The 25,753-nt window shown below is 39.8% G+C and overlaps 1 protein-coding gene across 1 annotated transcript in view; it reads right to left on the bottom strand.

Annotated features, from left to right (window-relative positions):
- Positions 1 to 25,753, bottom strand: part of AKAP6 (A-kinase anchoring protein 6) — a 351,900-nt gene that overhangs the window by 224,368 nt on the left and 101,779 nt on the right. The gene's annotated exons all lie outside the window — the stretch shown is intronic.

Raw genomic sequence — 25,753 nt, 5'->3', positions numbered from 1 at the left:
AGCCAATCTTAAAAATTCCAAACCTCACAGAGGGTAAAATTGATATCCACTGCCTTCCCATTCTAGTTCCACACTGTGGAATGGAATTTCCACTATTCCTGGCACGAAATCTATCAAAATGGAAAGACACTGTGCATGACTCCCTCTCAGTTTTTCCCTAGGAACGCTTTTTCTGAAGAATTTGGACTGGATTGCCGGGTGTCTCTATAAAGGTGTCCTCCGATCATCAAAACATTTCTGGTGTCTGACAAGTGCCCTCTCACCAAAAAATCAGGTCCCCTGCGAGGAACACTCCCTGGCCTTGGGGGATAAAAGCATTCCCATAAAGATGGTGTTCTTTACTCAGAAGCCTATGGAGTCGAGTTGCCTTAACTGAACTACAAATCTATTTTTAAATCACGTAAGTGTTTAAAGGGTTTTGGATGAGTTCAACTGACAGCCCAACTGTCTGTGGCCGAGCCTGGGTTCTAAGAAGCAAGGAAGGGTAGAGGAGGTGGGATGAATGAACAAAAACGTAAACATCTGACTCTGGGTGTGTCCTGCATATAAAGAAATATTCTCGGCTAGGAAGCACAAATCACAATAATCTTGCAATTTTTCAAATAGTGGTTATAAAAATTTATTGACCATTTATAAGAACACATCTGTAGAAACGGAAAATACTTTGAAAAAAATGAAAGCCCAGCTATGAACCTAAAGGAAAGAAATAGGGCTGGGCGCCTGCTTTCCGTGTCTAGGTAAACAGCACCACCTGGAGGTCGAAAGGAGCAAGGACAGGCTTCTACGTTTATGCTCACTGAAACGGCTTGGGATGCTATTTCCCTATTAAACTTAACCCGCTCTTCAGATTTGCTTTTTGATTAATTTTGATTAATATTTTTAATGCTTAACTGAGGATATCCTGAGACCAAATTGAGAATAGGTGAAAATTCATTTTCTTTATCATGCTTCTCAGAAGCTAGGCTTCTGTTACTAAGTTTTCTCCTAAATGTTTAAGATTCATAACCCTTTAATCCCTGCAGTCGACTGGCCTCAAAATGATTATTCAAAAAAAGAGAAAATGGGACTGAGAAGGGTGGTAAAGAGAAAGGCAGACAAATAACACTCAGAAACACATTCCTGTCCGTCAAAGGGGGATAGAGCAGAGATGTGGGCGTGAAGGCCCACGGAGTCCATCAGACTGTCCCACCACGCTCTGGTATGTCGCCGACCTGCACGGAGCTCAGCCAATCATCCCACCTGGTAGAGAATCCTCTGTTTTCCCATGTTGCTAAATGTTAGCCGAAGCTTTCCCTATTTTATCCCTATTGTGCCAAGATTAGAAGATAATCATACCCATCCTTTTGAAAACCTAACCTAATCAGGTTGTTTTGGTAAAGCCAATAAGAAATACCATGTTAGGGTCATCTTAATTAGAAGCTAAGGCCTATGCATTTGCAATTGGCTTGTCTGGGAACCAGGAGGTAGTTTAACATACCTCAAGTCCTAGCCTCCAACCCCACCCTGATGACATCACTGAAGTTCCCTTGGTCATCACTCATGAGTGTTTCTTCCAGGTAAGGTGAAAAACATATCCAACAGGGATGGTTTCATGAATTTCACACAACACATTCCCCTACCAAATGCGTTTTTCTGATGAGCCACCCAAATTACCCTTTTCTCTAATTTTCTCATATTGTATCTTGTTCTAAATGCTAGGAATCCATGCCAAGTAATTCCTTTTGCCCTTTCTCATATATTCAGGGTATCGGTTTATCTGCTCTTTCTCCTTTTGTGCATTTCCATAAATTTGAGAGTTGCTTTGTTTTTCATTTCCTCCCCAAATACTTGAGTCTTTTAACACAGATGTTACTTCAGGTTCACTTTTTTCAGTCAAGCCTCCCACCTGTTTAAAACATCACTCCCCAAGTCCCTCTTTCTGGAAGATTGCCCACAACTCAGAATACATAAGAAATTCTTATCTGACTTGAGGTTTACCATAGATCCCTACAGATGTGTACAGTAAATCTGTGAGCAGAAACAAGGGGAGAGTGTGTTAGAACTGAAGTCCTAATTCTTGATGCTCTCATAAATACAGTGAAAAATTAAGATACTCTTTGTTAACAAAATGGACTTACAGAAATATCATCTACAGAACCTCATCAGAATATCCTCATGGGTTGATAATTGTGAGATGAAATAGTATTTTATACTATTAAATTGTATTTACTACTGAATTTGAACTTGAGTGGCTTTATCTGTAAATTGATTTGGGGAGAAAATTAAGTCAGGAAGTAAATTATTTTGGAAACAACTGATTAAATCCAAGAAGATAATCAGTAAAAGATGTTATTTGAAATGTAATGAGTTATATACTATTTATTATCTTCTCTTCCTTCAAAAACACAAGCAAACAAAACAATGTGTGTATATGTGATTGCGTGGCTACCTCATCACAAAAGGTTCATTTCAGCCAAAGAGTATTAAACAATGTGGGACAGCTTTCCTAACGGAACCATGATTACAGAGTTCACTGAAATCCATGAGATGCAGATTAGGCAAACTCGTGGGACCGGGTGAACCTTTCTGGATGATCTCTCTGCATAGCCTAGTCAGACAGCAAAACCAAGGCTGTTTGACACAGAGGAAACAGAGGTCCTGTCAAGGCTTCCCTCTGGATCTCCTCTGAATTATAACCCTACCTCATTTTCATTTGTTGCAACTTTTCTCAACTCATTTCTTGCCAGTGGTAAAAAGTTTCATCCACCACAACAGAAACCTGGAAAATCCTTGTAATCTCATAATAAAAAGCTAAACACACCTCCTTCTTAGAGAGCTCTTAGCTTTCCACCTCCCCTCCCGCTAATACATGTAGCCACAAAAACACAGAAATCATAAAGACAAATGACACTGGAGTCCGTCCAATTCCTGATACCTTTGTCACTCACCATTTCTCCACCTCTTGGAGCCCCTTTATGTGTGTACTGGTACCAATGTTCTGTGTCATGGACAGTGTACTATCCCCATATCAGGAGATGCTCTCCTTAGAAAGACCAACTAAGTGCCACTCAATATACCGAACCATACCATGTGCAGGAGAATTCACAACTGGACGCATACAACCAATATTTGATGCTAATTTTTAGAAGCTCTGCAAGAGTCCTTGTGGTGTGAATGAAGGAAAATGAGGTGACATCCATAACAACATAGGAAAATGGGGAAAAATATAGCATTGTATTTATTTTATAATACAGATCAAGTCCTAGCATAACAAATACTAGGCACTCATTCACTTTTTTAACCAATATTTATTAAGTGCCTACTCTGTGTAAAGCACACTGCTGGACATTGTTGGGAATAAAAAGATAAATATCACTGCAGCAAACATTTCAGGAGAACATAAAGCATGTCTCAGCACTGGCTTACTCAATTCAAGTAATTGTAATAGTCAAAAAATTCTGATGATCAATAGAAGAGTTGGAATATCCTCCTGGATTTTTCTGTGAAATGTATTCTGCCTGTATCAGAATTCTGTCCATATCCAAATTTGTTGTTATTCTCAGTATTTGACCCATCTGTGTTTGTTTCTCTAATATTCTGAGTTCACACTTAACTACTTTGAGAGACCAAGAGGACTATAAAACTCAGATTTCCTTCATGACACTATCCAGTGCTGCCATCACACTATAGAAAAGCACATCTTATGCACGTTCCACTCACCGCTACGGGCTGAACTGCACATCTCTGAAAGGCCGCATTCTAGCCTTCGCTGTCCAAACTCCTGCCAAAGTATCTTACCTGCTTAGCCTCTCTCCTGTCATTTTCGACCACCAGCTTCCTGACTGTCCCTTTCCTCCCCTTCTTCCGTTACCCTTCTCTGCCTCCCGCCAAGCTCTCCAGGGGCACACTGAGTGGGACTCAGTCCACAGGCCCCAGTCCTCCCAGGCTACCCCCTTAATTGTATCCTTCTGGACAGGTCCCTTGACATATTCACATCTGACACATGTTTTGAGAGTCTGCAAACTCTTCACTAGAGCCAAGCCAGGATTTGACATCCAGAAGAAACCATGGCCATCGAACATGAGAGAGAACAAAGGCTGCCGGCAGCCTTGTTACCACCCGTTGACGGCACACTTTCCACTTTCAAATCATTTGCATTTTAAAAGTTCCTTAATGAAGTGCTTCTCAAAAATCTTACTTCTAAACTTTCTGAAGCATCAATCTCTTTAAAGACTGAGCAGCGCAAAGTGCATGCAAATACATACTTTCAGCTTTGTACAAAATGATTGCTCGAGCCCTCAGCTGGCTAACATGTATTTGAGGGTTCTACTCACAAGGAAAATTTACCCTCGAGTCTTGCAAATAGCTACCCTCTCACGACAGGTTAAGAATGCCCATTACTTCTTTTATTTTCCCACCTATTTCTCTCTACAGCAAACCTGGTTTTGTTAGACACAAACTGGTGGTGATGACTGTTGCTGTCTGGAAAGGCTGTCGTGTGGAGCAGGACTAAGAAGGGAGCACCTTCCTTGCGTCAGATATGGGACCAGAAGCCAGCAATACAGTAGGAAACAGGACATGGTCTCTGCCTTACAGTGTTGAAAGCCTAGTGGGTCATTTTGTATAGAATTCCATGATTTTTAGACCACACTGACATTGAAACCTATTTCTCTAAGAAGGTAAAGGGGGACATCTACAACAGGAAGTAGACGCAATTTTGTCACAGTGTGTGCAGTGGTGCTGATTCTGGTTATTGTACAGATGAGGAAACTGAGGGTCAAAGAAAGCCCATGGCAAGAGTTGGCGGAGTTGGGGCCCAAACTCACATCTCACCCCAGAGACGGTTTCTCTCAGCGCACCACACTGCCCTCTAGAAATAGTATTCTCAGAGACACGCCATTGGACCCAGATAAAGGAGAAGCAATAATTCTTCCCAGCCTTTTAGTCTTGGCACTGAGGTAAAATTCTCTAAGCTCTCAGTCCTTCCCCTTCACTACTTCTGTTCATTTTTCTGAAAGGAGATCTTTGATGAGGCTAGATGCTTAGCAAGGAACACACACCTTTTTTTTCCCCCCAAGCAAAAATCACTATAAACTTCACTTGTAACTCATGGAAAATTTCAACCAAAAATGTAAGGCAGTTACATGCTAGAATTAGCCAATTCTACCAGTGCCTCAATTACAGATGACTCTGACTCAGTTTAATCCCAGGAGTTCAGCCAAGGACCTCAACTGCTAATTTCTTTTTGTTGTTAGAATGTGTGTGTGTGTGTGTGTGTGTGTGTGTGTGTGTGTACACCCTCAGAAGGATTCTCATTTCTCAGTGGACAAAGAAATCAAGCATGATGTCTGACCTCATCTAGATCAAATTAGCTGCCTTCAGACAGGGACCTACTGAAGGGCATCGAAAAAGTGAACTACGTTCACTATATTTATGAAAAAAATTTACAGCCTCTGCTGTTGAATCTTTTAAACCTTTATTAAAATGCATTTACCCCTTTCTTAGTATTCCAAGATTCAAAGATTCACTGAATCATCTCATCTGAACAATGCTAACTGAAACATTACGTAATCCTCAAACTGCACTCACTGTGTGCCAGGACCTTTAAAAAGTATTTTATATACAATAGATCATTTGAGCTTCATAAAGACGCTGTGAGGTAGGTAGTATTGTGACCTGTTATACAGGTCAGAAGACTGAGGCTATGGGCGCTGACGAGACCTGTCCAGTGCCATGTGGCTAGAAGGTAATGGCCTGAGAATGTGAATCTGGACAGCCTCATCGGCACCACGTGAAATCGTGAAAGGTCAACCGATCTAACAATTTGTCTCAGTCCCTAGCAGAAATTAGAAGTTGAAAAACATTTAAATGAGGATTAAATGTGGGGGGCAGGAGAGATTATATTAAAAGAGAAAAAGAAAAACATACCCATCATGAACCAGTATGGATATTATTAAGAGAACAGTTGCTGCAACCAGACAAAACGGAATTTGATTCCAAGCTGCAGGCACCTCTTACTAACAGTATAAAGCAAATGAGCTATTTAATGTCTGAACCTCATTTTCTTCATCTGTAAGATAGGGACGGTAATATCCATCTTGGGTTAACATGAGGATTTCAAGAAAAATACATGTTTTAAAGCCTGATGTAAAATGAGGGCTCGATAAATGATTTTTTAAAAGATTTTATTTATTCATTTATATGAGAGAAAGTGTATGCACCTGCAAGTCAGGGGAGGAGCAGAGGGAGAGGAAGGAGAGAATCAGACTCCCCTCTGTGCATGGAGCCTGATGCAGGGCTCAGCCGACAACTCTGACATCACGACCTGAGCTGAAACCAAGAGTTGGATGACACTTAACCGGCTGAGCCACCCAGGTGCCCCTTGATAAATGATTCTTAAAAATCATTCCTAATTAACAAGCTCCAATTTGATCTTTTATCTCTTTGACCCAGAAAGTTTTGATTATTCACTAAGTATACAGCACTGTGCTAGGCCACAGGGGGGATGGATCAGAAAAGCCGACACACAGCCACAAGGTAAGAGGGACACACAGAGGAGGGAGATGACCTGTCTCAGGTCATCAGATGAGGCAACATGGAGGCGGCAGCCTCTAAGCCTGCAGGTCAGCAGGGATTTCCGTATCTCCTTATACCACCAGTAGGTCTGAGGGGAATCGCATTTCTCCGTTAATAGCCAAAAGTTTAAGAATAATCTGGCTTAACTTTTCAAAACGGGCCATATGCTTTAGAGCCAATCTTAACATTAACAATGGCTACCAACGAGTAATCGCAATCCTCTTACCCTGTGCACAAGGAAGCTTTATTTAGGCTCTGATAACTGGAAAAATTAGAACTCTATTTAGAAGCAAAAGTATGCATTGAAGTTTTATATGTACATTTACCAACATATATATTTAGTCTTCCTTTCTGGTTAATTCATATACATACAGTTCTTACTTGAAATGCCTAATTGAGATTTTTACACTATAGTAGTCTGATCCAATTTACCTTTCCTAACCACCTACCTACGTATTTAATGTGCCACTCAAGACCCAGAGGCTCAAGATAAAAGGCCAAGGAGTTAAAAGAGGTGCTTTGGATTCTACCACCTCACACATTTCCCCATGTTCCTATCCACAAAATCTAACACAGTGGAAGTAATTGACAGAAGGGAGGATATGGTGTGTGCTTTTAGGAAAAAGATTGAAGAGAAAATGAAACGGTTTAAGGCAGTTTTAACTCTGATGCCACAAGGAAACTCAAACACTGAAATGTTTTATGAAATATTTAAGCTTCTTTTCTAAAGGTTGAATGGGATGACTTTAGAATATAAAAATATTCCTGATAAAATTATCCCAGAATAAAAGTAAAAGGCTGTCGGTTGGAGAGAGAGAGCAAAAAGGAGGCATGGAATGGTATTATCTGAAACTGACCAGGTGGGAAGTTCTATTCTGAACTCAGTATCATCTAGAAAGGATAAATGGAGCTGATTCATCATCTTCAAATACTGTTGACAATAGTTTCAACTGTGAAAAGAAAAGTCCAGAAAGATCCTTGATTTTCACAATGGGAAAGAGTTTCCTCCAACAAATCCAGAGTTTGAGATCAGTTGCTCCCTATTGGTTTATAAAAAGAGGTAATCAACAAATCTAAGGGCAAAACAAGATCGAAATACATATCATCAAAGTCTAATAAAAACAGGAATGAATAAAAGAACTGGGAATAAACAACAGGTCAATATTTATTGAGCACATATTATGTGCCAGGCACTTACTCAATTCTTGCAACAACACTATGTTATAAGAGTCCTACACTGTCTATTTTATAGAGGGAAAACTGAAGTACAGACACGCTTGAGTACTTACACAACTATGAACACTTTCACAGGACTGAAGCTGGGGATCCTCCCAGGGAGTCGGGCTGCCCCAAAGCTTTGCTCACTTACTCTGAGGGAGATCTTGCCTCAACTACCCCAATCCTCCAGAGGCACTGAATGAGCAAATCAGGTCATCTTTATCTACCTCTGAATCCCCAAAGAGGACCTGAGATGTCACACCTTGGAATTTAGGATAATGATAGTTTAATGGTTTAACTGCAGGTTTTTCATATCCAGTATCATAAATAGTGATACTGAATATTTGGATGATGACTATCTACCAGCTATTTCTTAAATAACTTATGTAGTCATTTAGTCTTCACGAATTTCCCTATTATACAGATGAAGAGGCTGAAGCCTAGAGGAGTTATGTAATTTATTCAAGGTCATAAAGCCACAACACAGATACTAAGTAGTTTTGTTCCAGAGCCCAAGCTCTGAGCTCCTACACAGCCTTTCTCACCAGACTTATTCCCATGAGGTTCCCAGAGAGAAAAACAAAGGACAGCAACATCCATTGTGGCCCATTCTTGTTTCCCAAGCCTTTGTGAGAACCCCAGCTCATGCCACACAGCTTCACCCAGTCCCATCACAGCCACCTCTGCTTTAGACAAGTCCCCACACTCTGTGCTCTCTCTTTTCAGTCCCCTCTTTTCTCCTTCTTTCTTGACCACTGTTTCTCTTTTGCCTTTTTCTTCTCTTTTCTCTTCTCCTAGTCCCTCCCTTCTCTCAGTCTCCACTCCTCTTTCCCTTCTTTTGCTCCCCTCCCTTCCTCTCCTCTTCTCTCTCCCTGTTCATTCTGTCTCTCTTTGTTCTGCAGCTTTCAATCTCCCCTGACCTAATTAATTGGAGCTAATTAATCACTTTTAATAAACATTTCCCAACATGTCCATAAAGTTTTGAGGCTGCTCAAAAAGGGGCTGCTCCTTGCCACTGAAGTACAGAGCTGAAGATACTGCTATATTCCTGTATTTAGATTAGCTCCGACAACTTTCCTGATGAGTAAGACCTCCTTGCAAATCAAATATCTGGAACAAGAACGCATGTCCTAGATGGGAGTGTTGATAAATGCTAAGATTATTCAAAAGATTACCTGTGATTGTTTAGTTGTTATTTATCTAAATATTCTCAACTTTCTTTAGGGAACGCATAGCTCTTTAGTAATAACAAAGTTATTTTTAGGAAAAAATTATTATTCCACATGGAGAGTTTATCATAATGAGTGAGCAATTAAATAGCCAGCTTTAGTGACGGGATGAGAAATTTGCAAATGATATATGCAACATATATGGTTTGGGTTAATATCCAAAATATATAAAGAACTTACACAGTTCAACACCAAAAAACCAAACAATCTGATTAAAAAGTGGGCAGAGGACCTAAACAGACATTTTCCCAAAGAAGACACACATACGGTCAATAGGCACATGAAAACATGCTCAATATTACTAATCAGGGAAATGGAAATCAAAACCACAATGAGGTATCACTTCACACCAGTAAGAATAGCTAGTACCAAAAAGACAAGAAATAACAAGTGTTGGTGAAGATTTGGAGAAAAGGGAACACTACTGGTAGGAATGCAAATTGGTCTGACTACTGTGGGAAACAGAATGAAGTTTCCTCAAAAAATTAAAATTAGAAATATCATATGATCCAGTTAATTCCACTACTGGGTATTTACCCAAAGAATTCAAAAAGATATATGTACCTCTATGTTTATTTGTTTATTGCAGCATTATTTACAATAGCCAAGATAGGAAACAACCCAAGTGCTCACTGATGGATGAATGGTTAAAGAAGATGTGGTATATATGTGTATATTTAAGAATATTCCTCAGCCATAAAAAAGAATGAGATCTTGCCATTTGTGACAACATGGATGGGTGTAGGGGCATTATGCTAAGTGAAATAAGTCAGACAGAGAAAGACAAATACCATATGATTTCACTCATACGTAAAATAAAAAAGCAAAACAAAGCAAAAACAGACCCATAAATAAAGAGAATAAACTGGTGGTTGCCAGAGGGAAGGGAGTGGGGGCATGGGCAAAATGGGTGAAGGGGAGTGGGAGATACCATTTATGGCTTCCATTTATGGAATGAATAAGTCAGGGATGAAAGGTACAGCATAGGGAATATAGTCAATGGCACTGTAGTAGCATTGTATGGTGACAGATGGGAGCTACACTTGTAGTAAGCATAGCGTAATTAGGTATGTGGTAAGCATAGCATAATCACTGTGTTGTACACCTGAAACTAATGTAACATTGTGTGTCAACTAGACCTCAATTAAAAAAAAATAAGTCATGGAGACAAAAAGTACAGCACAGGGAATACAGTCAATTGTATTATAACAACGTTGTATGGTGACAGTGGTGACTCTATTTATCTTGGTGACCACTGAGAAGTAATGTACAGAATTGCTGAATCACTGGGGCGCCTGGGTAGCGCAGTCGTTAAAGCGTCTGCCTTCGGCTCAGGGCGTGATCCCGGCACGCCAGGATCGAGTCCCACATCGGGCTCCTCTGCTGTGAGCCTGCTTCTTCCTCTCCCACTCCCCCTGCTGTGTTCCCTCTCTCGCTGGCTGTCTCTCTGTCACATAAATAAATAAAATCTTTAAAAAAAAAAAAAAAAAGAATTGCTGAATCACTATACTGTACACCTGAGACTAATATAACATTGTACATCACTTATATACTTCAATAATAAATTTTTTAAAAGAAGAAAACTGCTACCTTTCTACCAAAGAACTGCAGGGTGGCAAGTCAGTAAAGAATAGAAATTCAGCCACTGCACTATCATTAGAGCCAAGAAGGCAGAAAATAGTATTATTTAAATGCATGTGCTTGGAAAGGAGAAAAGTTTGCATAAACAAGTTTGCAAAAGGCCCTTAGGAGCCATATAGTTCAATGCTCCCCATTTTACAGGTGAGGAAACTGAGGCTCAGCAAGGTTAAGTCCTTGACTGATAATACACACCCAGTAGGTAGCCAAGTCAGAAGAACTCAGGGGTTGTGTATTCAATACAGAGCTCAAATTTTAAAGTTTTCAGAGACATCTTTTGGACAAAATTCTTAGAGCTCAAAAAAAAAAAGTACAGAAATAAAGCTTTTAAAACTAATACAAAATTTCAGAGTACTATTGGTTTAGTTAATTGTGTATACTATCTAAATTGGGTAGCATTAGGCCAGGTCAAGTAAAGACTAAATTGTCTTTTTTGTTCAAACTCTAGGTGTATGTATATACACAGGCACATGTGTGTATTAGGTTCTTTATTCAAAAAAATATTAATTGCGAGCTTACTCTGCATTAGAAATTGTATTTGGACCTGGAACTCACATATAAATGACACAGACTCCTCCGTTACAGAATTCAGAGCACGGTAATATAAAGTGTGACATGTGTGATAACAGATCAGCAGTTCTCAAAGTTTTAGAACTCCTTTAGACTATTACAAATTATTAAGGGCCCCACAGAGCTTTTGTTTCTATGGGTTAATAACTATAAATATTCATTTTAGAAATTTAAAAAAAAATTAATTCACTGAAAATAACAATAATAATCTATTACACTCATGTTAGCATAACACATTGTTATGAAAAATAACTGTTTTCAAAATGTTAGCTGTATGCAAATCTTATTAATGTCTGGCTTGAGAGAAGACAGTTGGATTCCAAACGAATATCATTTTATACCACAAATCTCTCACTAACGTTCTAGTCCTATCTCAGGGTGCCTTCAAATCGGACTATTCTGAATTACTAAACCTGTGTTAGTTTACACTAAGATGCTGTAGTTATTTTACATATTCTCTCTCCCCTTAACATAAGCCAAAGCTTATGTTAAGAACTCGCTCAACGCTTATAAACTGATAGAGGTGAAGCTCGGAAAAGAACAGACTGACATGTTTTGTTTTAACTGCACAGAGTCAGGGATTGTGGCCTCAATCGTCTTTTTAAAAATCGCTTTCTTTGTTTTGTTTTTTTAACAGAAAAAAAAAAAAGAAGACAGCTGGATTCCCATTTCTACTTCTGCATTTAATCTACTGAAATATCATATGTCATATAGCCTCTGGAAAACTCTACAATACACAGAATGAGAGTGAAAAAGGCAAACATCATTTTAGTAATAATACGAAAATAATTGACCTCGTGGGCCCGCTGAAAGGATGTTGGGAACCCTAGAGGTACCCGGATCATAGTCTGGGAACCTCTGTTGTAGATGGTCCCAATGTTCAGGAGTCAATGGAAAGGCATTTAACTCAGTCTTGGGGCATCAGGGAGGGCTTCTGCGAGGAAATCACAACTAAGCTGAGCCTTGAAAGATAAGTGTAAATGATTCAGAAAAAAATAAATAAATAAAAAGGTGTGGGAGGAACAGAGAAAAACATTCCTGGCAGGTAAAGTCTGAGAAAGGACAGCTCATTCTGAGAACCCTAAGTTGCTGAGCATGGCTAACACTCTAGAGGCAAATAGGGAAAAACTGAGAAATGAGATCGGACGGTCTGACAAGGAGCCAGACCACACATAGCACACTCTGGAGTTGGGACTTTATCCTGAGGACAAGGTGGTGATTTCTGAAGCAGAGCAGAGAGTGGGTGGCCGAGTGTAGGGTTGAGACCAGAGGAGCCAGTTAAAAAGCTGCTAGGCTACACTCTGAAATAGTCAGTGAGGGCTGGACTCAGGCAGCAGCAGTGGGACATGGAGGAAACGTGTCAGGCCACAGAGAGAGACAAGTTAAAATGGACAGGACCAACTGGATGTGAGGGAGGAGAAACTTGTTAGAATCTGAATGATTGCCAACTTTATGTTAGTCAGAGGTACCATTCTCGGAAAGATGCAGTAAGAAATTCAGAAGAAAAAAAAGGCATGCAGGTAGATGATGAACATGGTATTAGATATTATGAGTTTGCTTTCTGAACTCAGTTGAGGTGCGGAACAAGATCTGGGTTAGAGAAAGCAACATACTTCGGCCTTGGAGACCATAAGCATGGATAAGATAACCTAGGGACAGTGTATAGGGGCAAATCCACTGTGCCTTCTACCTTATGAGGCCCCAGAGTGCAATGCACTCAACTTGCTTTACTCCAGTCCCTCATTCCGTGTCTGTCTCAGTGATTCTCAACCCTGGCTGTGTCTTAAAATCAACTGTGAAATGCTTTACACATATGCCAAATTCAGAGGAGAATCTGCTTCAAAGTCTCCAAGGCCTACAACGATAAAAAGCCAATAGCTGTGGGGCACTAGGAACGTTTTAGTGTTGCTGTCTGAAGAAAGTACTTGCTGCCCCTTTGCGACAAGCTTGCACGATCTGGTATAATCAGGAGACAGGATGTTCTCACAGTACTCAGGACTTGAGGACGCAGGTCCTGGTTGCAAAATGAGGGCACCGGGCTGAACAATTTCTCATGCCTTTCTGACTGCTTACATCTGTGGCTCTTGCATACAAAGCCTCCTTCAAAGCTATGCATGTTCAGATAATTCACCTTCTCTCTTTTAGTTAGACAGGAAGCTGATCCTGGTGACCTTCACACACTCTCCCAATGTCTCCCGCTCCACTCACCATGTCTATCCTTCAAGATCAAGCTCAAATGTTCCCTTCCCAACAAATTACCCCAACCTATTACTGCCTTTCCAACACACTTTCTTAATCTTTCCATCTTTAGCAATCACGGCTTTGAGGGATAATTCTAAACCTACTGGAGGCCCTTCCTTTTTCTTCCCATAATATATTGTAATGACCCTTCCTCTGGTTAAAAAGTGCTGTGGGGATTATTATTCATAAGTACATGATTATAAATAAATAGTATAAATATGTATAAATACAAATTATAAATAAATAAGTACATATTATTTATAAGGTTGTTGTGTGACAATATTATAAACTAGAAGCTTGTTTGTATTTGTCTGAACACACGTTCATAGCATAAATTCCCCTACGTAAACTTCCTAAAATGTCAAGAAGTGCATTAACTAAAATTATTGGGCCAATTAGAGAAGAATTATCTCTAATACAATATAAGAATCATCTGTCAAGACGGGAGGCCCAGAGTCTCACAGAGAAGAGAGGTGCAGAAATCTAGGGCAACCAGCACTGTTCCCAAGAAGAGGGAGAAAAAGGCCTTAATCATCGTGGGTGGGGGGTCTGAAGCCCCCCATAATGACCAAGACAACTGAGGGTGAGAAGAGAAAACAGGGTGGTGACATTTGACCCCAAAAGGCTGAGTGTAGGGCTGAGACCAGAGAAGCCAGTTAAAAGGCTGCTGCAGTACACCCTGAAGTCGTCGGTGAGGGCTCTGGACTGAGGCAGCAGCAGGGGACCTGGGGGAACCATGCCACATTAGAGTCAGAGTGACCTATATAGGGGAAGCTGCTAAGGCCTGGCCCCTCCCCTCCCATATCAATAATAATAACAACAACAGTCACAGGAGCTAACGTTTTGAATGCGTACTACAGAGCAGGTGCTAATCTCAGCTCTTTACCCATCTTAACACATTCAATAGTCACAACTCTTATGTGGAAGATAACGCTTTTAACCCTAGAAGGAGGAAACTGGGACAAGGCCAAGTCACTTGGTGGAGACAACGTAATATTCTTAGCCACCTTCCTCTGCCACCATCTAGCACCACAGAAGCTCCCTCACATGTTAATACGGATGGCTCCAGAACTCTCTTCCTACCAAATGCACCGTTTCCTCTGCCAAAGAGTTCTATTACTTTGCTGAATATTCCCTCCTTTCAGCACCTAGGGCAAGGCTACTACTACTCTTGGAGTTCTTTCCAGCTACATTTCCCTCATATAAATGTGTCTCTGGAAAGAGGAACAGGCACAGCATAATTTTTCATGAGTCCTGTATCCCACGGAGAAGGCCCTGGTCAACAGCCTCTTGAATACAAGGACATGCACCAAACAATATAAAACCAAAGATGTAGTAAGGATAGGATAAGGAAAAGAGCTTTAATGAGACTTCATTTTAGAAGGGTACAAACAGTATTATCTATTCTATAGAAAATAAAGAAAACAAAACAAAAATACTTTTGTTAATTCAACTTATCAGCTTTATTTCTATAAGGTAATGGGCTCTAGTAGGAAGAAAGGGGAAGAGTACTAGATTGTCAATTGTGACATACACCTTTCTCTCTGTCTGCCCATCTCTCACCCTCTCTGTCTTACACACACAGACACACAGACACAGACACACACACACACACACACCTTTTAAGTGAGTAGTGCTGAACAGTCTCCAGACAAATCAGAAATATCAGAGCACCACCCATCAGTGGCACCTCTCCAGTTTGATTATCTCCAAAGCATGCAAAAAGAAAATACCAAGAGCTTCCTTTATTCCCAGATAAAAAAATGAAGACAAATGGTAAAGCCACTGGCTTCCTAAAAGTAATGCACAGGACTAAATCAAAATGAGAGATGGAAAGCACATGGGTCTGAGCTTACAGGCAGCATCTTTCCTGGATAAAGTTGCTTATTTGACATGCAAAATTCAGCCCAATCATCTTTATATAGTAATATCCATAGCCTCAGCCACAGTCTGACATCATGAGTGACCTTGACACAGAACCCACACTCTTGGAATGATTTTCCCCCACACTGTCTGAACAGAGCACAAAAGCAGTGCTGACAGGTAATTTTAAGACATTACAATGGCAAGTCTGCCAAGGTGAATGTCTCCTATCTGCTTCATTTAGCTGACCTTATTTGCTATAATTTCAGGCTAATCCATATCTAATTCTCACTGGGTTACTCGCTTGTTTACTGTCACCATTGTCCCTCGTCTCTTAGCATCTTACAAACTCTAGCCAGGCCCTAAATTCCTCTATGATGTCTGGTTCTTGTCATATTACAGTGCTAGAAATGCGGCATGAATAATGTCGGACCTTCAGGCTCACCGATATCATAGCCTCACCCTCACTTACCATTAGGATCTTCTAAGGGGCAGTCACCCAGCATCCCAAGGAACAGAAAGCCAGATATGTGGAAGGGATATCCTCTACTGCCGATTTTACTCAGAATGGCTGCTTAGTCATTGCCTCATACTCAATCCCATACAATTTCAAAACTAAGAAGCATCTCCCAGGTCATCTACCTCACCTTCCTTATTAACATTTACTTTTCAAAACTAAAGCTTGAGGAGTTAAATTTCCAAGGTAACAATGTTCCTTATTGGCAGAATGAAGATTCTTATTCTAGTTCTTTCTACTAAAGCTGATGCTGATTACCTGGATTCATAGACGAAGTCACACTAATGACAAGTCTAGTATTTATGTAGCCTTTAGAGTTTACAGTGAGCCTTTGTTCTTTGTAAATTCACATAATAATCCATGCAACCATATGACAATTAATAATATTCCATTTTAAAGATGAAGAGACTTAAGCACTAAACTTTTAAAGACTTATCCAAGTTTTCATAATTAAAAAGGTGGGGGTTTGTGAACTGAGCCCATACTTTCTGCCTTCAAATCCTATACCCTTGAGTAAATGACCAACTTCTTTATGCCTCTCTGTCCTCACTGGTAAAATGGTGATACTATAGAAGAGTGTCTGCTTCAAAGAGGGATTTTTTCTTGAGAATTAACACGCGATGACACATTGAATGAATAACCTCTTCGTACCCTGCCTAAACATTTGTAAGTGGGCCATAAATATCAAGATTTTGTTTTGTTTTGTTAATTGTTACCTTTCCAAAGAAATACAGGGTCATGACTTTAGGTTTAAGGATAAAGAAGAATTCACTAATATTCTAAGAATTTTTTTAGTTGAATTGAAACAAAATGCAACACTCTTGATTTTCATCATCACAGAAATACTTCCTGCCAATGTAGTTAGGCACTTTCATTATCTTGATACAACAAGACATTGTTTAGTCATAACCTTTCCATACTAAGAAAATAGCGAAGAGCTATTTTTGTTTAATGGGTGAAACTATAAACAAAAAAACTACACCTCTTCCTTGTATATTTCAGAGGCCAAAAACCAGATGCAGTGACTGGATGTAGCCTCACAGTGGTGCTAAATCATCGTGATAAAGCCTCAACTCCCATCTAAGGCGCTGCAGAAACCAAAGTGACGCAGGACTACTGGAACATTCCTATATGAACCAGGAAGGAATTTGCTCTGGATCCCCACAGATCTTTTCTACCAACCTTGGCATACTATCTCAACGAATCCATTAGCAATGTTAACTCACGTTTTTCCTGGCAAACAAAATATACACAAAAGATTATTATCCTTAAAAATGATGTTATGTTCATCTAGAATTTTCAATTTGGATTTGAGCAACAGAGTTTGCACGTAAGATAATAGTGACCTTTGCCCCATTCACCCACTGTGTATCTTAATTTCATATGACCCTTAGGACCATTTGTTAAACTCCTTTACATCTCTCAGCCTCCAAACTCAGCTTGAAATTTCAATTCTTTTGACCCCTTTTCTCCACTCCCTTATTTTTAAAAAGCCAAAGATTTTTACTAATTTGTCCTTTATAACATCTCCCACCTCTGTCTCTTTATTTCCTCTGCCGGTTTCCAAACCCACCGTTCAGACCCTTTTACATGTCCAGGCTATTGCAATAACCTTCCAAATTATCCTTAGAGGACTAGCTCCCAACCTTGCCTGCACATCATAATTGTTTGAAGAGCTCTTAAAATTACCTGCCTGTTGAGATCCTGATTTAGTGTGGGGTAGAGCCTGAGGTTGGGATATTTTTCAAATCTCTCCAGTAATGATAACAAGCAGCCTCAACAGAGAACCACCTTGCAAGTGGTATATCCAGGCAAGTGCCCCACAATCAGATTAACCTTCTTAAACTATATCAATTTTCTGGGCCAAAAATTTTAACTAGTTTCTCATTTTCATAAAGATTGCAAATTAGTGACTTGAAGGCCAAATCTATCCTACACATATGTTTTATTTGGCCTGTTTTAAAATTGTTCAGGCCCAACATTTTAAAAATTGGGAGATGTCACATAAAACCCAGATTTCCTACTTTTTTAAGACTTGTAAGATCTTGCCACACAGGGTCCACATTAGAGTCCAACACTCACTTGCCCTTAAACACGGCACTTACCCCCCAGTTGTTCAGTTCCTGTCCCTCCCCATTTGTCCCTGGCTGAGTGACTCATTTATGTGATCTGTCTGAACTCTCCGAGGCATTTTAGCTTGTAGCTCCTGGTCTAGGGGATAAAGTTCAAATCGAACAATGTGTTCACTCCCTCCCTCACTCACTTATTCTTTTATTCATGGATTCATTGGGCAGGTATTTATTTTGTGTTTGTACTATGCAAACATTTGGAATTCAAAGTCCATCATACTTTGCTCCTACAACAAACTATTCTATGCAGATGTCTGCCTCCCAATGTTCCTAGTCTAGAGGCTCATTTCCCAAACTCCTCTGCAGTTAGGTGATGCCATATGACAAAGTCTGGGCCAATGGGATGTGAACAGACAGAATGCGCAACTTCCCGTGTGAGCAGAAAGGTGGCTGCTCTCCACTTCCCTTCTCTGGTAAGCTGGAATGCTGATAGAACAGTTGAGCCACAGAAGAGGAACAGGGAGAAGGCACCTGGATCCCTAGATGGCCTCTTTCCTGGACTATCTGCCTACCTCTTGTTATTTACAAAAATATATATATGTATATATATTTGTATCTTATTATATTTTGGGGTCTCTTTGTTTCTAGGAGTTTAGCATATACCCCAAAACACCAAGCATCTCTCTTTACTCCTTCCCAAATATACTTTATATATTCCTGCCCTCAACCTTGGCTTATGCCAAAGCTTCTGTCACTAACCTTCCACACCTCCTCATCTCTATCTAAATTTCACTCGCCATTCAAGACCTAGCTCAAGTAGTCCCTCTTCTGTGATGCTTGGTCTAGCTATACTTGTTATCATCTGCCTTCCTCTGCTCTCCCAGTGAATGACTTTCCACTTGGTATTTACCAAATATTATCTTATGTAATAAGCACAGAGCCTTGCACTATGCTGTCACAGCTCTCTCAACTTCTAAGTCCAGAATCTAAGACAAAAATTTAGATTGTGCATGGTATAAATAAAGAAGAGTATACAGAGTTCCTGCACCATTCTATTAATATTAACCTTTTGTTGAATAATCATCTGTACTATCAACACATGTTCAATTTGTGATCCTTTTGGGCTTCTGAATCTCCCAATTTTAACTACAAAGCCGAGTCTGCCCAATTCTTTAAGAATTTGGTTTTTTTTCCTTAATATTTAAACTAAATTCTTATTTTCTTTATTCTTGCATCTAAACAATTCCTCAGCTCTCTACATACATATTTCTAAGACTAAGCAGTGCACTAAAAGGAACAAGTTCAAGCATGAATGGTGGTGAAGAGCCAACCCACAGTGCTCTCATATTTGGAATCTCAGAATTTCTAGACAATAATAGAAGGAAAGAGTAGAAGATACTCTTGGGGAAAGAAAAAGGGAAAACAGATCCAGAAAGTGAAAACTATCTGGTCCAGAAAAAATTAAAGAAAAAGGAATGGGAGAGAAGATATAAGGAAGAGAAGGAAATCAGGGACAAGAGGATGACTAGCAACTGAAGGAAAAAGTTATCATAAGGGAAAGGCCCATACAAAATGAAATGGCAGTGAAAAACAGTGGAATCCAATAACCTTAAATGATTCTTATCTGATAAGACGCTGTTAGGAGATCATTATCAACACCTAAGAGAAAACTACTACTCTACCAACTCTAGGAAAACTGGTACACGGGCGGTATAAAAGAAATATCAAAAGTGAGTGAGAACTGAATTTATGGCAGACCTTGACTATATATTTAACAGTGAGTTACTCTGGGATGAATAAAGAAAGATAAAGCTGTATTTCAAATGAGACTTATTCAAATTTCAAATAAAAATCAAATAAATAATGCCCAGATGAGACTTTTTAAAAAGAATGACTCCAAGTGTGTTTTTTTTTTTTTTTTTAAAGGACAAATCCCAGAAGATGACTTGGTTCTACCTATGAAGCTGTGTCCTAGCTTACAAAAAAGCCTGGGGTGAGATCCTTAAAAGATGAGAGGTGATCACATTGAGATAAAATAAAGGAGAAATCAAAGACCTAAAACTATAAAACTCCTACAAAAAACATAGAGGAAAATTTTCATGACATTGAACTTGGCAATGATTTCTTAGATATAACACCAAAAGCACAGGAAACAAAAGCAAAAATAGACAAACAGGACTATGTCATACTTAAAAACTTTTGTGCATCAAAAGACCCATTCAAGAGAGTGGAAAGGCAACCTACAGAACAGGAGAAAATCTTTTCAAATCATATACATAATAAAGGGTTAATATCCAGAATATACAAAGAACTCCTATAGCTGAACAACAAAACATTGAATAACCCAATTAAAAACAAAGAATTTGCATAGATATTCTTCCAGAGATGATATACAAATGGCCAACAAATGAAAAGATGTCTCAACATTACTGATCATCAGAGAAATGTAAATAAAAACCACAATGAGATACTATCTCACACCCTAAGGATGGTTACTATTTTAAAAAAATGGCAGCAAGGATGTGGAGAAACTGGAACTCTTATACACTACTGGTGTGACTATAAATGGAGCAACTGCTATGTGAAATGGTATGGAGATTCCTCAAAACATTAAAAATAGAACTACCATGTAATCCAGCAATCCCATTTCTGGATATATACCCAAAAGAATTGAGAGCTGAGTTTCAAAAGTTTCAAGGAGATGCCTGCACAACTATGTTCATAACAGGGCCATTCACAATAGCCAAGAGGTGGAAGCAAGCCAAATGTCCATCCACAGATGAACAGAAAAACAAAATATGGTATAGACACACAATGGATTATTATTCAGCCTTAAAAAGGAAGGAGCTCCTGTCACATGCTACGACATGGACGAACCTTGAAGACATTACACTATGTGAAATAAACCAGTCACAAAAAGACAAATACTGTATAATTCTACTTACATCAGGTACCTAAAGTAGTCAAATTCATAGAAACAGAGAGCAGACTGGTGATTACCAGGACTGGGGAAGAGGGAGGAAAAGGAAGTTTCTGTTTTTGGGTACAGAGTTTCAGATTTGCACGATGGGAAAGTTAGGGAGATCTGTTTCACAACAATGTGAATATGCTTTTTTTTTTTTTTTTTGAGAGAGCAAGCGAGCATGTGCACACTAGTGGGGTGTGGGAGAGGCAAAAGGGGAGAGAGAGAGAGAGAGAGAGAGAATCTTAAGCAGACTCCACGTCCAGTGTAGAGCCCAATGTAGGGCTCAATCTCATAACCCTGAGATCACAACCTGAGCTGAAATCAAGAGTCGGACACTTAACCAACTGAGCCACCCAGGCACCCCAACAATGTGAATATACTTAGCACTAATGAATTGTACACTTAAAAACTGTTAAAATGGCAAGTTTTACACTATGTGCTTTTTACCACAATGAAAAAAAGAAAAGGAAAAGAACTCAGGACAACATGCTATTTCTTTAATGATTGCCGTCATCAGTGTGGTATCATTGGTGTGTCAACATACAGTCAAAATGAGGGTAAAAGATACCCATTTTATCTCTTGGAAAAAGAAATCAGTGCCAAGTTAATCCCAGGACCAAATCTCTTCCTCATTCGTATTACTCATAATGGTACCTACCAGTTCCCAGCAGCAATGGTGGCCGCTTTTGAGCTGCTACCACAGACTTGACTGTGGATAATACATAGCCTAGTTACAAAGAGCAAGCACTCACCTAAGTACTTGCTGCACTGAATCTGAAATAACTTATGTGCAAAGACATCCTTAGCTGGCACCAAAAAAGTTTTTAAAATCAGGTTATAGATGTCCCGAAGATAAAATGCAAACAATAGTTGAGTCACTGAACTATAGTGGAAATGCCATAACATGACATTTGAAGACATCGGTTGCTGGAGAGAAAAGGGATCAGCTATGTCATGTATCCATCAACTTGGTACCAATGAGTCCAACCTAATGGAGTAATGTCTTGCAGGATGAGCTTTGAGAACTTATGTGAGCAGGAAGCCTGTGCTGTGAGAAGTAGACACTGCACTACATCCCAAAGGACAGATCTCCTGAGATGCTTCACTGAGGTGCCACCAGGCTGCACGGCATTCTGCCAGCCCCCCACGACTCATCCAGCTCTTAATCTGGCATCAATAATTACTCACCTTGAACAAGTGGCTACTCACTAGGCAGTTCATTTCTATTCAGGTCATGAGGGAGAAGTCACACTATTCATTTACTAACCTAGTAATGGTTTGTAGGTTTTCTAAATAGATTTAGTCTGCATATGTGATTATGGTCTAACTTCCCTGGCATTGGAATATACCTTTAGGAGAAAACCAAGTCAGTTCTGGCATCTCAGTCGGAATTGCAGCTCTTACACTAGCAGCAGTGTGACCCTGGGCAAGTCATTAGCATTGGAGCCCCTGATGTGTCATCGGTAAAACAAGACCAGTAATAGCTCTTCCACAGGGTTCTCCTATAGATTAAATGAAAGAACCTGTATCAGAACCTGGCATACAGTAGATGCTGATGAGAAATCATTTTCCTTCCTTCTTCCTTACTCTAGAGCAGGGTCAGCAAATTTTTTTCTGTAACAGACAGTAAATATTTTAGGCTTTAAAAACTACCAGTCTCCATCACAACGACTCAATTCCGTCACTGCAGCCCGAAAGCAGCCACTGATGATGAGTACAGCTGCGTTCCAAGAAAACGCTATTTTAAAAATTAGGCACTGGGCAAGCTATAGTTTGCTGATCCCTATTACTTACACCACATAAGACACCACACAGTAAGTTAATCTTTCACCATTCTGTTTGATTTCATCTGCTCCAGACATGCCCTCTCCTTTCTCTTCATTGCTTTTACTCCATTTCTTGAATGTTCCACAACAGATGAATCGAGTTCAATGGTTTGACTAATTTTTTCACTTTCAATTTCAGGCCTTGAGAAGCCCCATTAGAGGTGAACACTCAGACTTGAGATGCTCAATTACTTCATCCACACAACAGGTTCTCGGGAAAATCAACCATATTTAAGCAAAATCCCCTCAACTCCCACCAAGAATTGGGAAAGGAACATCCCTTAGGAACTCACAGAGTTAACAGAGGAATTTTTATTTGTGGAGAAGAGTAGGCTGTGACTTGTTTCTCAGGTTTAAAATATTGTTTAATAAGTACGTATTTGCTTGTATATGTGTAAAGAACTTTCTACAGGACATATAAACTAAAACAACAGTGATCACCTTCCATGTGGTGGGGCCCCAAGATGGGGAATAAGGAGGAGAGAAAGTTTTTTACTGGATATTTTTTAAATATTTTGTTTATTTACTTGAGAGAAAGCAAGTGCAAGACAGAGAGTCTCTCCCTCCCTCTACTCCTCCCCCACTCAATGAACGCTCTCTTTCTCTCCAAAATAAAGAAATCTTTATTTTAAAGATTTTATTTATTTATGTGGCAGAAGACAGAGAGTGAGAGAGCCCAAGTAGGAGGAGCAGCATAGGGAGAGGGAGAAGCAGGCTCCCCACTGAGCAGGGAGCCTGACATGGGGCTCAATTTTAGGACTCTGGGATCATGACCTGAGCTGAAGGCAGATGCTTAACCCATTGAGCCACGCAGGTGCCCCAGTTATTTTTAAACATACATGTTTCTAAGCCATGTGAATACATTATGTATTTAAAGAAATTAATTTTTCTACAGAATAAAAAAACAAATTAAAAAGAAATCTTTTCACATTCACAAAACCAGCCCACTATAAGAAAGACTCAGATGTGAGGAGAGGGGAATTACGGGAAACTAAAAGGTGTGTAAGACACTTGTCACTCAGGTGTTATCCCAGGGATCCTATCACAGCCCCATAAAGTCCTTAATGTGATAATGGGCTTTTATGTGCCTTCTACCCTGTATTCTGTGTGACTCAGAGAGAAGACAGGAGAACTTGGTACATGAGGGAGAAGGAAACACACCACACTCCATTTGGTAGGAGTGGAATCGGAAGCAGGATGTAATCTTTAGTATTTTATAACTTTTTCATATCAGGCCAACATTCTTCCCATGGAATTCTACACTTCCTCCCGTCTTGTCTCAGCATGTGCCACATGTATACACTCTTCCCAGCCACCTCACTCTTTCTTGCTATTGGGTCTTTTCTTTCTGCCTTCAAATAAGCTTTAATTTTTTCTAAATGACACTTTTATTTGACTGTACCTTCAGCTATCCCCTTTTGCCTCATATTGCTTTCTCAACCCAATTTCTTGAGCTATGAATGATTCTCTCACTTCCTAATCATCTATAATCCAGCTTCTACCTCGACTCCTGCACTGAATTCACTTTTCTCTACTGCCCTCATTGACTGTCTCAACCAAATCTAAAGTTTGCTTCTTTTTCTTTGTTCTTATTCTTCTCAATCTCTCTTTTGCAGAGAACAAAGCTAATACCCATCTTACATCCCTTCTCTTCCCATTTACTTAACACCCAAGAATCCTCTCTGCTGAGAGGTAAAGGATCTATACTCTAGAAACTACAGAAAACTGATGAAAGACATTGAAGAAGACACAAAAAGATGGAAAAACATTCCATGCTCATGGATCGGAAGAATAAAAATAGTTAAAATGTCTATGCTACCCAGAGCAATCTACACTTTCAACGCCATCCCGATCAAAATACCAATGACATTTTTCAAAGAGCTGGAACAAACGATCCTAAAATTTGTGTGAAACCAGAAAAGACCCCGAATCACCAAGGAAATGTTGAAAAAGAAAAACAAAGCTGGGGGCATCACATTGCCTGATTTCAAGCTATACTACAAAGCTGTGATCACCAAGACAGCATGGTACTGGCACAAAAACAGACACATAGACCAATGGAACAGAAAAGAGACTTCAGAAATGGACCCTCGGCTCTATGGTCAACTAATCTTTGACAAAACAGGAAAAAACACCCAGTGGAAAAAAGACAGTCTCTTCAATAAATGGTGCTGGGAAAATTGGACAGCTATACACAAAAGAATGAAACTTGACCACTCTCTCACACCATACACAAAGATAAACTCCAAATGGATGAAAGACCTCGATGTGAGACAGGAATCCATCAAAATCATAGAGGAGAACATAGGCTGTAACCTCTTTGACATCGGCCACAGCAACTTCTTTCATGACATGTCTCCAAAGGCAAGAGAAACAAAAGAAAAAATGAACTTTTGGGACAGAAACAAAAGTTTCTGCACAGGAAAGGAAACAGTCATCAAAACAAAGAGGCAACCCACAGAATGGGAGAAGATATTTGCAAATGCAACTACAGATAAAAGGCTGGTATCCCTCTTACACTGTTGGTGGGAATGCAAGTTGGTACAGCCTCTTTGGAAAACAGTGTAGAGGTCCCTCAAAAAGTTAAAAATAGAGCTACCCTATGACCCGGCAATTGCACTACTGGGTATTTACCCCAAAGATACAGACATAGTGAAGAGAAGGGCCATATGCACCCCAATGTTCACAGCAGCACTGTCCACAATAGCTAAAGTGTGGAAGGAGCCCAGATGCCCTTCAACAGATGAATGGATAAAGATGTGGTCCATATATACAATGGAATATTACTCAGCCATCAGAAAGAACGATTACCCAACATTTGCAGCAACGTGGACAGGACTGGAGGAGATTATGCTAAGTGAAATAAGTCAAGCAGAGAAAGACAATTATCATATGGTTTCACTCATGGAACATAAGGAATAGCAGGGAGACTGGTAGGAGAAGGAGGGAAGAATGAAGGGGGGGTGGTAAACAGAAGGGGGGATGAACCACGAGAGACTATGGACTCTGGGAAACAAACTGAGGGTTTCGGGGGGGGGGTGAGGGATTGGGATAGGCTGGTG

This window comes from Ursus maritimus, unplaced genomic scaffold, assembly GCF_017311325.1.
Source record: "Ursus maritimus isolate PB19 unplaced genomic scaffold, ASM1731132v1 scaffold_36, whole genome shotgun sequence".
Taxonomy (NCBI): domain Eukaryota; kingdom Metazoa; phylum Chordata; class Mammalia; order Carnivora; family Ursidae; genus Ursus; species Ursus maritimus.
The sequence above is the reverse complement of the archived record's forward strand: the minus strand, read 5'-3'. Positions and strand labels throughout refer to the sequence as shown.